Source organism: Phyllostomus hastatus, unplaced genomic scaffold, assembly GCF_019186645.2.
Source record: "Phyllostomus hastatus isolate PE091 unplaced genomic scaffold, TTU_PhHast_1.1 phas_contig_40, whole genome shotgun sequence".
NCBI lineage: Eukaryota > Metazoa > Chordata > Mammalia > Chiroptera > Phyllostomidae > Phyllostomus > Phyllostomus hastatus.
The window spans coordinates 91,973,321-91,986,279 of NW_025333872.1; the positions used below are offsets into that span (position 1 = coordinate 91,973,321).

The following is a 12,959-nucleotide window of genomic DNA, read 5'->3' on the forward strand; positions in this document are numbered from 1 at the left end:
GTGTCCACATTCCTAATCCCAGGACCTGGGAATATGGGAAAAGGGGCTTAAAAGACGTGATTCCATGGAGGATCTTGAGACGGGGAGGTTGTGCTGGTCGGTCTGGCTGGGTACAAGGCAGGGCGATCGTGAAGATGTTTGCAAGAGGAAGGCAGGAGAGTCAGGGAGGGAGATGTCGTGACAGAAGCAGAGGTGGGGCGGGCCCGTGAGCCGAGGAAAGCAGGCAGCCTTGAGCAGTTGGAAAAGGCATGAAAATGGTTTCTCCCTTAGGGCCTCCCAAAGGGGTGCGGCCCTGTTAACCTCATCTTCTGCTCCGCCCCAGCCCGAACTGTGAGATCATACGTGTGTGTGTAAGAGCCGTGTTTGATGGCAGAAATGCAAGAATGAGACCCCCGTCTTCAGGGCGCTACAGTGCGTGCGTGCGTGCGTGCGTGCGTGTGTGTGTGTGTGTGTGTGGTGGGGGGGGCGGGTAGAGGTTCGAACAGACAACAGCCGCTGCTATAGTTCCTCAGTCCCTAAACCTGCTGGGCTCCAGATCCTTTACTGTTAAAAAATAATCAGAGCTGTAGTTATGGGGGTTACATTTATTGGTATTTACTATATTAGAAATTTAACTGAGAAGTTTTGCAAATATTTGTTAACTTATTTTAAAGTAATAATAACGAATCTGCTCTGTGGTGGTACAATAAGCATATTTTTTTTAAAAAGTAGGTCTGTGTACCAAAATGTAAAATAAAAACTAGGGAGCATAGTATTGTTTTACATTGTTTGCACATCTCTTTAATGTGCATCTTAATAGAGAACAACTGGAGTTTTGGCGCCAGCTTCTGCATTCAGTCTGTGGTGGTAAATTGTTTTGATGGAAATAGTTTGAGGAAAATCCAAACTCACAGAGATATACGAGGTCCTTCCAGAAGGTACCCAGCCATATAATATGAAAAATGGGGACATTTACTGAAGAAGATACCAGAAACGTCGTACATCGGACAATGATGCCTCAGTTCCCTGCCACGTGGGCTGGACCACCTGCAAAGGGGGGGTGCTGTCTGTGGGCAGCTGGGGGAGACCCGGTGTTCCTTCTGGGACACCCTGTGTTGAGCTTCTAGATGTATAGTGAATATTCCACCTGCTTCCAAAATGGTTTTGAAATGGCCTATACTGAAAGCCCCTGGACAAAATCCCACAAAATCCATCAAAATTAACAACATCAAGGGAAAGGGAGGAGATCTGAATGACAAATCGCCTCCTTGACAGATTTCCACTCAGGGCGCAAGGCAAAAACACATTTGTTTATGGGAGAAATCAATAACGTTTGAAATACAAGTACAGCAAATCAATTGCTTTCATTTCAAACCTTTCAGTTATGATTTGTTGCATCTTATAAATTTATTTCTGATCCTACAGGTCTCAGCTCTGATTAGCTATTTATAAATTGTCCATTCCCATATAAAGCCTTTCATGTTTTATTCCTTTTTGCTTTTTGGCCATTAGCATCTTTAACATCGTATGGGAGAAGGTGACAGAGTTCAAGTGATCCAATTTCGTTACTTGTGAGTAGCTCTGGAAAAAGGTAGTTGGAAAGAGACGTGAAATTGCCAGCAAGATTATTTTGTGTCCTTCTGCGAGGGGCCCTGGCAGCTGCCCCTGGAGGGTGGACGCACGCTGGGCCATGTGGGGCAGTTTGTGGAACACCCTTCCTTCCCGAGTCTCCCCACAGACTTCCTGGGGAATCGGGAGTTCCCAGGGAAGCTCTCAGAAGCTTCTGAGCAGAAGGACATGCTGTTCTCAACTTTTCTCCGCCTACCTTTCCAACTCCAGTTCTTTACCCCTAAAGCGCCATTTGTGAGTCTAATTCTGACTCTCATGTGTCAGTTGACCAATGGCCACATCACTCTCCTGTGCAGATTGGGCACCTTTGCATGTTAATGCCAACAAAATGGCTGTTTCCTGAATTTCCTCAGTATTATTTTATTAAAAAAAATACTTGAGGAAGGGGGATGACAGGGTTGATGAGAAGCCTCGGTTTCATGAGCTTAATACCTGTGACCTCCGAATGCCGGTCACCAGGTGAGCCCGGCCAGCGCGCCTGTCGCCCCGTGTGGATGGTCTCTGATCCTCTGCAGGTCAGTGTGCGTCCACTGGGGAAGGAGGAACGGAAGATTAAGACATGTATCGAGTGTGTTTGAAAGACGAGGTGCAAGTAGAAATTTTACAGTTTGCTGAGATCTCTGGGAATAGAGGTCTTCACGGAAGCTACAAACTGAATTTTCGCACCTCCCTGTTAGGACCGTGTTGCAAAAGAAGTGGGGGGTGGCTTGCAGGTCACCTCGGAGGGATCGTGGATTCTTCCTCTCTTGAACTCAAACTATTGTGTTTATGTACCTGATATGGAAGGTAAGACTTATTGCCTGGCAACATCACCGTGTGTGTGTTCATCATAGTTCATCTACTAGGTTGAAAACCCCTTGGAAACCAGGGACTTGGAAGAATACAAAGATGTGTAAGACATGGCAGCTGACACGGTTCTTGGTCAAAGCAGGCATTTCACTCAAATACCTAGTAAACAGAAGGACAGTTGTTAGGAGTCTCAACTCAAAGTGAAGGTGGTGGTCTGAGAGGGGTCCTGGGGCGTAAAAAGAACCCTTGGAGCTCCCGGGTCCCTTCTTACAGCTCCGGTTGCAAGGGACTTGTGCGGAGACTGGCTGAGCACCATCCCACCCAGCTCCAGCCTGGCTAGTGTCTTGGGTCGGCGAGCGTGAGGCCCGGCTCACGCCCCTTCTTGGTGTGGCTCTGCCCCTCTCGTGGGCTGGCTGGCCAGTGCCCCTGGCGCAGGGTTATTTTGGCCGGCAGACCCAAACGGCAGCTGAAAAAGAGCAGTAGTTTCTGCATCACCAGTGCAGGGCGGTGCCGGTGTGGGAGGTGCGTTAGGTTTCCTGTGAGAGAGGTGATGTGAGTGAACGCCTGTGGATCTGGAGGAAGGGGACCCTGGATTCTGGCTCTGGGCCTTGTGCTTGACCTTGGGCAGGTTTCTCCAACTCCTATTTCCTTTGCCCTTAAAATGAAGGATTAGAGAAGACAGTTTAGCGTCTTTACTTCCTCTCCCTCAAGTTCAGTCATTTACTATAATTAAAGCCACAATTTACATGGCTATAGGAATGTGCATTTTTTACAGAAGTTTGTGGTGGGGGGGGGGGAGAGTAATGGATCGAGCTTTCCGTTTTGTAACAAATCTCATTACCTCTTTAAATAGAAGCAGGTCCTGACCGCCCTAGAGAAGAGTCAGTCAGGGCTTCGTGATAATAGCAGGCTGTCCAGAACAGAAAGATCCCTGAGAACCGTAAACACATTAATTAGCCCTTACGTCCCCCTGATGGAGCAGGGCTGTTATTATCATTTGACTTTTCACAGCTGGGTAAATCAAGGCACAGCGGACGCATTAAGTTGCTAGTAACTTGGACAAGGTCATGGGGAATGTGGGTAGGGCGAGAACCACGTCATCTTGTTTTTCTTTGCCCAGGGGAAAATGTCTGGATTTTAACCACTTTCTTTCCTTCTAAAGATTTCTCTAATACCACACCTGGAGTAAAATCCAGTAATAATGTGCCCTGCAGTGAAGCAGGTTTTGATGTAACCTGCTTGGTGACGGCTCTGCTGTGAGTTCTTATCTGGGGCCCGGGGGAGGGGGGCAGAAATTTTACAATTTGCTGAGATCTCTGGGAATAGAAGTCTTCACGGACGCTACAAACTGAATTTCCGTACCTCTCTGTTAGGACTGTGTTGCAAAAGAAGTGGGGGGTGGCTTGCAGGTCACCTTGGAGGGATCGTGGATTCTTCCTCTCTTGAACTCAAACTATTGTGTTTATGTACCTGATATGGAAGGTAAGACTTACTGCCTTGCAACATCGCTGTGTGTGTGTGTGTCATAATTTATCTACTAGGAAACCAATACCTTGCAATCATTCCGGGCTTTCTCCGTTGAAGGAAAGGTGGGTTATTTAGCATGGACTCAGTGTCTTTATTCAGGTGTCGTATTTGATAATTCACACGGATTTTCATTAACCTTGCAGTTGTGTGAGCGTGTATTTTGTGTCACTCGATTCTTTGGAAACGTATATAGTTCAGTGATGTTTAGTACCTTCACAGAGTTGTGCGAACGTCACCACTGCCTAATTCCAGAACCTTTTCACCACCTCAGAAAGAAACCCCGTACTCATCAGCAGTCACCCTGAATCCCCCCAACCCCCCAGCCCCTATTAACCTCTGACTTCCCAGCTGCTGCTGGGTCTGCCCGATCTGGGGAGTTGACATGTGCAAACGGAAGCACCCAGCATAGCCTCCTGGGTCTGGCTCCCTTCACTTAGTGTAATGTTTTCTAGGTTCATCAGTGTGGTAGCGTGAATCAGGACTTCCTTATTCCCCTTTACGGCCAAATCATATTTTATTTTACCTCCTCGTCGCCCCACGGGACCACAGCACTTGCCGACAGGAGGTGTCACGCTGGCTTTCCTTTCCTATAGCACAGAAATCTTCCGTGCACTTTTTAAAGAGATTTCTTCTCAGGGTTTTTGAGTAGGATCACAATTAAGCAGTTTGTAAGGGTGTTGAATTTAAATTGTACTTTTATTAAAGTTCTTTAAGTGTCTCCAACACAGGAGTAGCTGTTATAAGCCCCTGGGTGTAGTTAAGTGTGGCATCTGGGTGGTCCTCCTGCCTGTGGTGGGAATCAGTTGCTGGTGGACCAAACCCTTGGCGGAAGATCCCTCTTACCGTTGACCTTGTATTTTTCCTTAGGGACCCTGATCACGTGCAGTGGGAGGCCCTTCGCCAAGCCCTCGCCTGTGTCATAGGCTCACCCCGGGCTCCGCTCACTTCCTTTCCCCGCCTCCCAGGACAGCCCTCCCTGCGCTGGGCTGTAACCAGCAGGGAGGTGGCTCGCATCACTGTCCGACCCTGAAAATACCTGCCACGTTCCCGTCCCTAGAAGCATCCTTTCAGACCCTGAGGGTGTTTATCACAACATAACTGAATCAAATCACAGCAGCGTGCTATCACGAAACACGTACTGCTGGTATTTACACCTCTCTGTTTATCTCCGGAGAGACCGCATTGTCAAGAACATCCCCCATTGGCCGTGACCTCAGGTTAAGTGGACATGGAAGATTTAGGAAGTTTACATTTTTCTGGCAGGGTGTTTGCTGTAATAGAATTTGTTGTGCGTGGGTCACCGGCCAGCAGTGACCACGGAACGCTGTGGATGGCTCGACGATAAACACGTGAGAAAAAACATGCACAGAGACAAACTAGTTTCTGTGGAGAAGTAGGGACGAAATGGCCACCCCTTCTAGTGAGGAGCGCGCCGATTTACAGTCCATACCTGCTTTTATTGGGCTCATGCTACACAATAACTCAGGTAAAGTACAGTACTCATTAGGGGAAGTAAGGAACTATAGAAAACAAAGAACTCTGCCCGTCTATTGAGTTGGGGGTCAAAGAGCTGTAAGGCTGAGGAACAAACTAACTTCCTCCTAAGACCCTTCTCATTCAACTGAGAGCATTCTAAACAAAGAAGGTTTCACAGTAATTTACATGTTCTTTCTTAGGCCTGATCACCCCGGGAAATCCGCACTTCCCAGTACCGAGCTGTACTACCCTGTCATTGTTTTAGGCTTAGGTGGAGCAAGGGAACTAAGGCCACCGAGAGATAAGATTTTCTTCCAGACGCTGAGAACTCAGACTTTGTCAAAGCCGAGGAGTGAGGGTCCATCACCCCCTTTTGCTGCAGCCCCCCCCCCAAGTCCTTCTTTTGGGGGGCCTCCCAAAAGTGATCGTGCCTGGCTTGGGTCGTTCCCCCGTGGGGAATCTTACCCTGTCTTTGGCTAACCGACCAAGCTTTTTGGGGGTTCAGCAGCAGAAGCAGCATTCCTGCCAGGGAGATAAGCTTTTATCTCCTTGCCGGCTCACGGTTCCAAGGGCGTTCCCTTAGCCTTAGCCTAGGCGGGGGTTTCAGCCTCTGATACCAGTCAGGGCGGTTCCCAACAAGAATTTAATTCTCTGCAAGCTTTAACCGTGACATTCGAACCACTGTCTTGAATTCCCCAGACACAAGAATACTAACAAGAAAGAAAAGTAGGTTAATTTTTACATAGGAAGCCACAGAACAGTGATGGTGGTCTCTCGGCGAAGGGTGCAGTTTGGACTTGACAAGCCTTTGAATGCGGTCGACTCAAAGTTATTTGTTTTCTCTCGTCCATCCATTTCTATTATTTCACGTAACCGGCTTTATTTTCGTTTTGCCTCACTGACGGGCGAAGGGCACTCTTTGCCTGGGTGACAGGGCGCAGCAAATGTGCCTAATGGCCGATGTCACCAACCGCTGCGTTTTCTGTAAAAGCCTGAGAAAGATTGAGGGCAATCAGAAATAATTAACAATGATCATTGTTATACACAGTTCGTGGATTTTAAATTTCAGAGATTTTAACCTCGTCTGTGCACATCGGCTCCACACTCAAAGCGCGACCGACACCATGGTGAGCGCGCTGCGAGCACTAGTGCGGGGTTTTATGGTGGTGAAGCTCGGAGAGCCGAAGAGAGTCCTAATCTTGCGTTTGCAAAATGCTGAGTCCTTACATGGGCAGCTTTTTTTAAATAAAGATTTTATTTATTTATTTTTAGAGAGGGAAGGGAGGGAGAAGGAGAGAGAGAGAGAAACATCAATGAGCGGTTGCTGGGGGTCATGGCCTGCAACCCAGGCATGTGCCCTGACTGGGAATCGAACCTGTGACACTTGGGTTCGCAGCCCGCGCTCAATCCACTGAGCTACGCCAGTCAGGGCTACATGGGCAGCTTTGATGTATGAAAATCAACCTTTGCTAATAATTGCATTCAATTTTTTAAAACAAATAATAACAAGGAATTGAATTGGATAATTTCTAACTTCCTTTTCAGATTTAAAATTCATTGATTCTGTATAAGCAGTTCATTTGTGGAATTGCATAGTGGGCATTCTGAGAAAATGAACAGATAAGTTGAATAAATCCAATAGGTTAAGAACAAAATGTAAGTAGATATACAACTATTCAGTGTCAAAGATATACAATTTTTTAAAAGATTTTATTTATTTACTTTTAGAGAGAGGGGAAGGAAAGGAGAAAGAGAGGGAGAGAAACATCAATGTGTGGTTGCCTCTCACGTGGCCCCCAATGGGGACCTGGCCTGCAACCCAGGTACGTGCCCTGACTGGGAGTCAAACCTGAGACCCTTTTGGTTTGCAGCCTGCGCTCAATCCACTGAACCACACCAGCCGGGGATAAAGATGTACAATTCTAAAGCTATAAGTGACTATTAGATTTTTTTTTCTCTCCATAGGAAATTTCTGTAGTTTTCACCTTGGGGGGTGGGGTTCCTAAGGGTTAATGATTTAATCGACTAAGGCATTTGTTTTTTAGATTTTATTTATTTATCTTTAGAGAGGGAAGGGAGGGAGAAAGAGAGAAACATCAATGTGCAGTTGCTGGAGGTCATGGCCTGCAACCCAGGCATGTGCCCTGACTGGGAATCGAACCTGTGACACTTTGGTTTGCAGCCCACGCTCAATCCACTGAGCTACGCCATCCAGGGCTGACTAAGGCATTTCTGAGCCCGAGATACCAGTCCCAGGTAAGTACACTGCACTGTGTATCTGAACACCCTCTTTCTCCTTGCTCTAGTGAGCAAATTTCATTTTCTTCCACAGGCGAAGGAGCTAGTATTCGCTTTGCACTTGCTCTGGGCTGTGGCCTTTTTGGCGTATTTTGCATCCCCCCGATGTCACTGACCCTCCCTGAGGGAAAGGTGAGGTCTTGGCCGCAGATAGAGGCAGAGATGGCTCCCGGCAGCAGGGACACTGCCCACCAGTGATATTTTGGAAGTTCACGAGACTGTATTTGGTTTTCGTAATGAATTGGGGGGAAGTGGCATTTCGTGGTCGGGGACCTGGTTATGGGATGTCCTGCCAGCTCAAGTGGATCGCTCCCACTGCAGAATTGTTCTGCTGGACATTTGTGCAGGTGAAAAACATGTATGTAATTCCTTGAGCCAAAAAGTCTGTTATAAGAATAAACAAATTATTCCCCCACAGCCCCCCACCTCCAGCTATGAGCTACTTAGAATCCTCTAGGAATGCAACAACCCAATATATCTAGAGAAGCTTTCTTCTTCACTTTGTCCAGAACTCTGTCAGGAATATCCACGGTACTGGTGACAATACCCCACATGCGCTTGAACTTTCACCGAGACACGCTGTGGTCGCTCTGTGGTCAGCCCGAAACATTGAACCTGCTCTCTGTGGTGTGGGCATCAGGGGGGGCTTCCCGCAGCTCCTGGAGCGGCTGTGCCCGAGCATTTCCATGCTGAAACATATTTACTTAAACTACCAATAACTTTCCACTTGTTTTTCTTTTTGTGTTGCTATTCATGCTTTTTGTGAAATTAACATATGGAGTGAATTCTCCATACATTAGGAGTGAATTCTGTTTTGGGACAGTAAAAGCATAGGTTGTCAGAGATGGGGCTTTGGATCCGAGAGCCCTGAGGACCTGCGTGCTACCGTGCATGCTTTGCAGCCCAAAAAGGCATAGTTTGGAAAGAATTTCCACCCTCGTTGTCTGCCCTTTCGACTTCAAGGGAGCCCCCAGCTGACACATGGAAGCAGAGTTTTTCCTGGTGCTCCGTCTACCACCATTAATTTATCAGAAAAAGTCTTACTGCACCTCACAGGGGAGAACAAAGGTTCTCTCCTTTCGCCTTCTTGCTTTGGGCCCCCGGACTGATGTTATCTTGAGACTTTTAGCTCAGTTCCTCTTACCGTTACCGTTTATGAGACCACAGCAGGCTTTCTCAGACGCGGGCAGCGGTTCCAGAGGCCCCTTTTCTAGGAACCAGTTGTCTGTGCTCTAGAGGTCGGTCCCGCCCGGGCAGACCCCTCACCCACCCTCTGGCGACCCAGCTGCCTGCGGGCTCTGCCGGCTACCACCCGGCCGGTGTCCGGGGCCTGGGAGGAGCGTGCTGCCCCTTCTCTTGCTACCTGGTTGAGTGTGGCTGGATGAGCTGAACATCGCGACTGCCTGTTGAGCAAGTGAGAGACTTTGAGTCGTAAGTAGCAGGCCAGAGACCAGCCGGGAGACCGCTGCATGCCTGAGCCCTCTCCCAGGCTCTCCAGTGCCCCCCATTTCCAAAGAATCCCCCCTCATACACAGCACAGTCACACCCTGATAGCCTGGTGCTTCATGTGCTGGAGGGTGGGGTTGGTGGGTGGGGTGGGGTGAGCCGCAAAGCCCACACTCCCGCGTGCTAACCAGGCGAGGCTGGCCTTGGAAGTGACATAGATGCAAACTCTGAATTCACATTACGAGCTGTGGTGGGCAAGGCGGCCTTCACTTCAGCATTTCGTGAGGCTCCTATTTTTAAGCTGAAATCCAGGATGTTACTGGAACACAGGCTGTGCCCTTGACTTGCAAAGGGTTTGGGGTTGCAGCCCGCTTGGCTGTGAGTGGCGTGCGTGGGATCTGCACTGACGCCAGAGCAGGAAGACACCGCGGTAGTAGGTGTCTCCTCCCTGCACCCACGTGCCGCCCTCAGCGGCCCTTCAGGAGCTGGGGGTGTGTGGCCATGCAGGGGCGGGGTGGCAGTCATCCACTCCGACAACCTGCCTGGTGTGTCCTCACTCTCCGAACACTGGTTTTGGGTTAAAGGAGAAAGCGGTCCGAGCCCGTTTGCATGGGTGGCACCTGACGTCGGACGGGGCTGGTGGGTGTGCGGTGCTCAGCACGCATCCGAGGGGAGAACAAATAACAGAAGGAGTCGGCCCACGTGGGGAACTGAGCAGGAGCTCTTGTTGGCCACCTGAGATGTCCGATGTTCAAGGTTGCTGGACCTCACCCCAGACTGTTTGTTTCCTCAGGAATAAGATGAGAAAAACCAGAGGGTGTGTTTACGAGATATAAACAGGTATCTTGACTTGCTCTTGTAGTTTTTTTTTTTTTTTGTTGTTTTTTTTTTGCATTACAATCAGACCCGCTAAAGACTCCTAAAGCCGGGCTGGACGTCGGTGGTGGGGCGTGGTGAGCACGGGGTGATTGGGAAGCACACGCTTATCATGCCCCGACGTCTGAAGTGCCCTGACTCACGTCCCAGGGAACACACCTGCCCAGGAGGCGCGCCCCAGGTGGGGAGCCAGTGTTCTGGCTGGAGGCAGGGGAGGATACATTCACTCCCGTGAGCAGCTGGTGCTCAGGACGTGGGCGGAGTATCGGGGGGCTATACATAGGACAAGATGTCAGCACCCGTGTTTTCCCAGCCCACACTTTTTAAAGATGCCTTGCTGTTCCCCTGGAACCTCCTTGGTGCTCATTTCTCCTCTGGAAAGAATGCTGGGGGGACACACTCTCTTTCACGGGGACCAGGGCCTGGGGAATATCGAGGCTCCAGAACCGAAGTCCATGGCCGTGGTCAATGTCGGGCTTAGCTTGCCCTGTGCTTTGTCATCAGTGCATTGCTGGGGGGAGGGGCTGGAAAAGGAGTCGGTCCCCACAGAGACTGTGTGTGAACAGAGCCCCCTTCGGCCTCTGTGGATTGAGGCGCTGGGGCAGCTCTGAGAACGCCCACCTGGGGGCTGAGGAATGGACCACTTGGCGCTGCCTCCTCCCCTCGGATCCCCGGAGCCACCAGCGTCCTGGGCGCTGGTTCCTGGGACCCAGCCCGTCCAGGCCGGGGCCTCTGAGAGGATCCCAGCTGCACCCAGGGGCCCCCGAAGGCCCCAAGGCAGCCTCACCGAGTCACAGTGAGGCCTCTCCTCGCTGGGTGGGCAAGGTGTTGACAGGGAGGGCGTCCAGGTAAACATTTTGCCTTTGGAGGAGGTAAAAAGAGGTTTGGGGGGTTTTCAGCATTTGAATTCCGGCGTCTTGTGAATCTGTGGAATAGATGACGCAGAATCCACCCGACCCCGGCCTTTAACTCCCTGCGGTGTCTGTCCGGGCGTCCATCTGGCTCGTCCAGGCTCCCGAGCTCTGACGCCTGCGCCGTCTCAGGCCTCAGGGGCACTCGGGTCTCCTTCGGCTTTGTGTCGACCCAACTTGGCACCTACCTGGCGAGTAGCAGGTGCTGTAGAAGTCTTCACCGTGAGGCCACACTTCCACGTGGGTCACGTGTCCTGTACTGGGGACACTCTATGGACGTACAGGGGCTTTTCATGTGCAAGGCACAGGCCGCAGCCATGCAAGCGTGATTCCGTCTCGGCGGTGGCGTACTTTGCATGTATGGCCCCCGTGGCATTGCTCTTCTGGATTTCCTCGCACTTCTCTGACGTTACTCCTCTGTGGAGAGAGGGGCGCCTCCCGGGAAGCCATACACTGTGCATGGGCGATTCCAGGGTCCCTTCCGTGTGTCACTCTCTGCATCCTCCCCGGGGGCGCCATCCGTCCCGCGGCTTCCCTGCCAGGGGTGCCGTGAAGACCCCAGTCCGCATCCCTGTGCGTGCGCGGGCCGCCGGGCTCCCGGGTGTTGCCTCTCGGATGGCCCCCGAGCACCTCACACTCAGATCGCCAGAGCTACGTGTGACTCCCACCCTCGTCATGCCCCAGCTGCCCTGTCACCGAAGGCAGATGATACGGCTCTTCTCTGTATCTCCTTGTACGAAATGGGTGGCAAAGAGCAGACCCGTGGCATCCACCCACTGAGAGGCCCTGCGTTCACTTTACCTCTTTCGTGGTCACTCTAGTCTGTGTGCGTTTGGGTCCTTACGCCTCAACCCGCAGTGTTCCTGTGTCTCGTTTTCCTGCCAAGGTCTTGCCCTCTATGTATCCCTCCACCCCCGGGGCCCCTTCCCTCCCTGCCCACTCCTCCTGCTGCCGCAGCCACACTCCACAAGTCCCCGGGTCGTGCTTATACTTCCTACGATGTGCCTTCACTCAGCTGCCTCCATTCAGGGAATTTCCTGTCCCCACTGCGTGTCCTGCCTGGTCACCTTCAGCTTTAAAGACAAATCCCCCTCAGATGTAAAGACTTGGCTCAAGCGTCTCCTTTGCTACGAAGGCTCTTGGGGACCTGGGGAGCATTGACCTCCTTTCCGAGGGTCCCCACCTGTGGACTCCTCTCACGTCATCTGTGACTCTTTGTTGAACTGGTGTGTCCGCCTCTCTCCCTCCCTCACCAGCCGGCCCCCTCCGGACTGGACGCTCACTCTGAGAGTGGGACTGCGTCCCATCTATCTTCGTATCCCCCGCACCCCACGCAGTGCCTGGAACACAGCCGGGTCTCAGAAGGCGCCTAACAGAGGGAGGGCCGGAGGGGTGCGTGCGTGCTGAATGCACCACGCAGTGCAGGCTGTTGTCTTTGGTGCATCCTATCCTTTGGTGTCCCTTCGCCAAAGGAGCACACGGCAGCCTTGGGAGCGTGAGGGAGGATCGCCGTGTGGTTAGGGTCTCATCTTGCTTTCCCCGCGGTTCGCCTGCTGGAGATGGACTGCCTCTGTGGTGTGGGGGTTGGGGCCTGGGAGGGCTGAGTCCAGTACCCCCACCTGTCACTGCTCCCCGAAGGTTCCCCAGGCTGGCTCATGCTTTTGCGATCAGCACTGCCTTACCAGGCTGACTTACTCGACAACCAAAAACGAGGAAGTGTAACTTGGACTCCCTGGTTCTTTTCTGGGTGCGGTTAGGGTGTGGGAAGAAGCAAAAGGAAGGGGAAAATTGGAGCTCCAGAATTCTGCAGACCATTAAGATGTTTTCTTTAAGCGCCCCCTTGTCTCAAAAGCAAGAGCCTGTGTAAGGATTGGTCATATCAGCGTGGATCACGGACCAGTGATTCTCTGCATGAATTCCACCAACCTCCCAGGGTCCCCGTAGCCTCTGGAGGTCTCCCAGAGGCCATCGTCCTTGCTCCCACCACGTGAAGAGTTTGTCAGTGTCTCTCCATGTCTTTTCAGCCTA

The 12,959-nt window shown here is 51.2% G+C and overlaps 1 protein-coding gene across 5 annotated transcripts in view; it reads left to right on the forward strand.

Annotated features, from left to right (window-relative positions):
* TIAM2 (TIAM Rac1 associated GEF 2) overlaps positions 1–12,959 on the forward strand; it is a 202,726-nt gene that overhangs the window by 152,831 nt on the left and 36,936 nt on the right. The window lies entirely within an intron of this gene.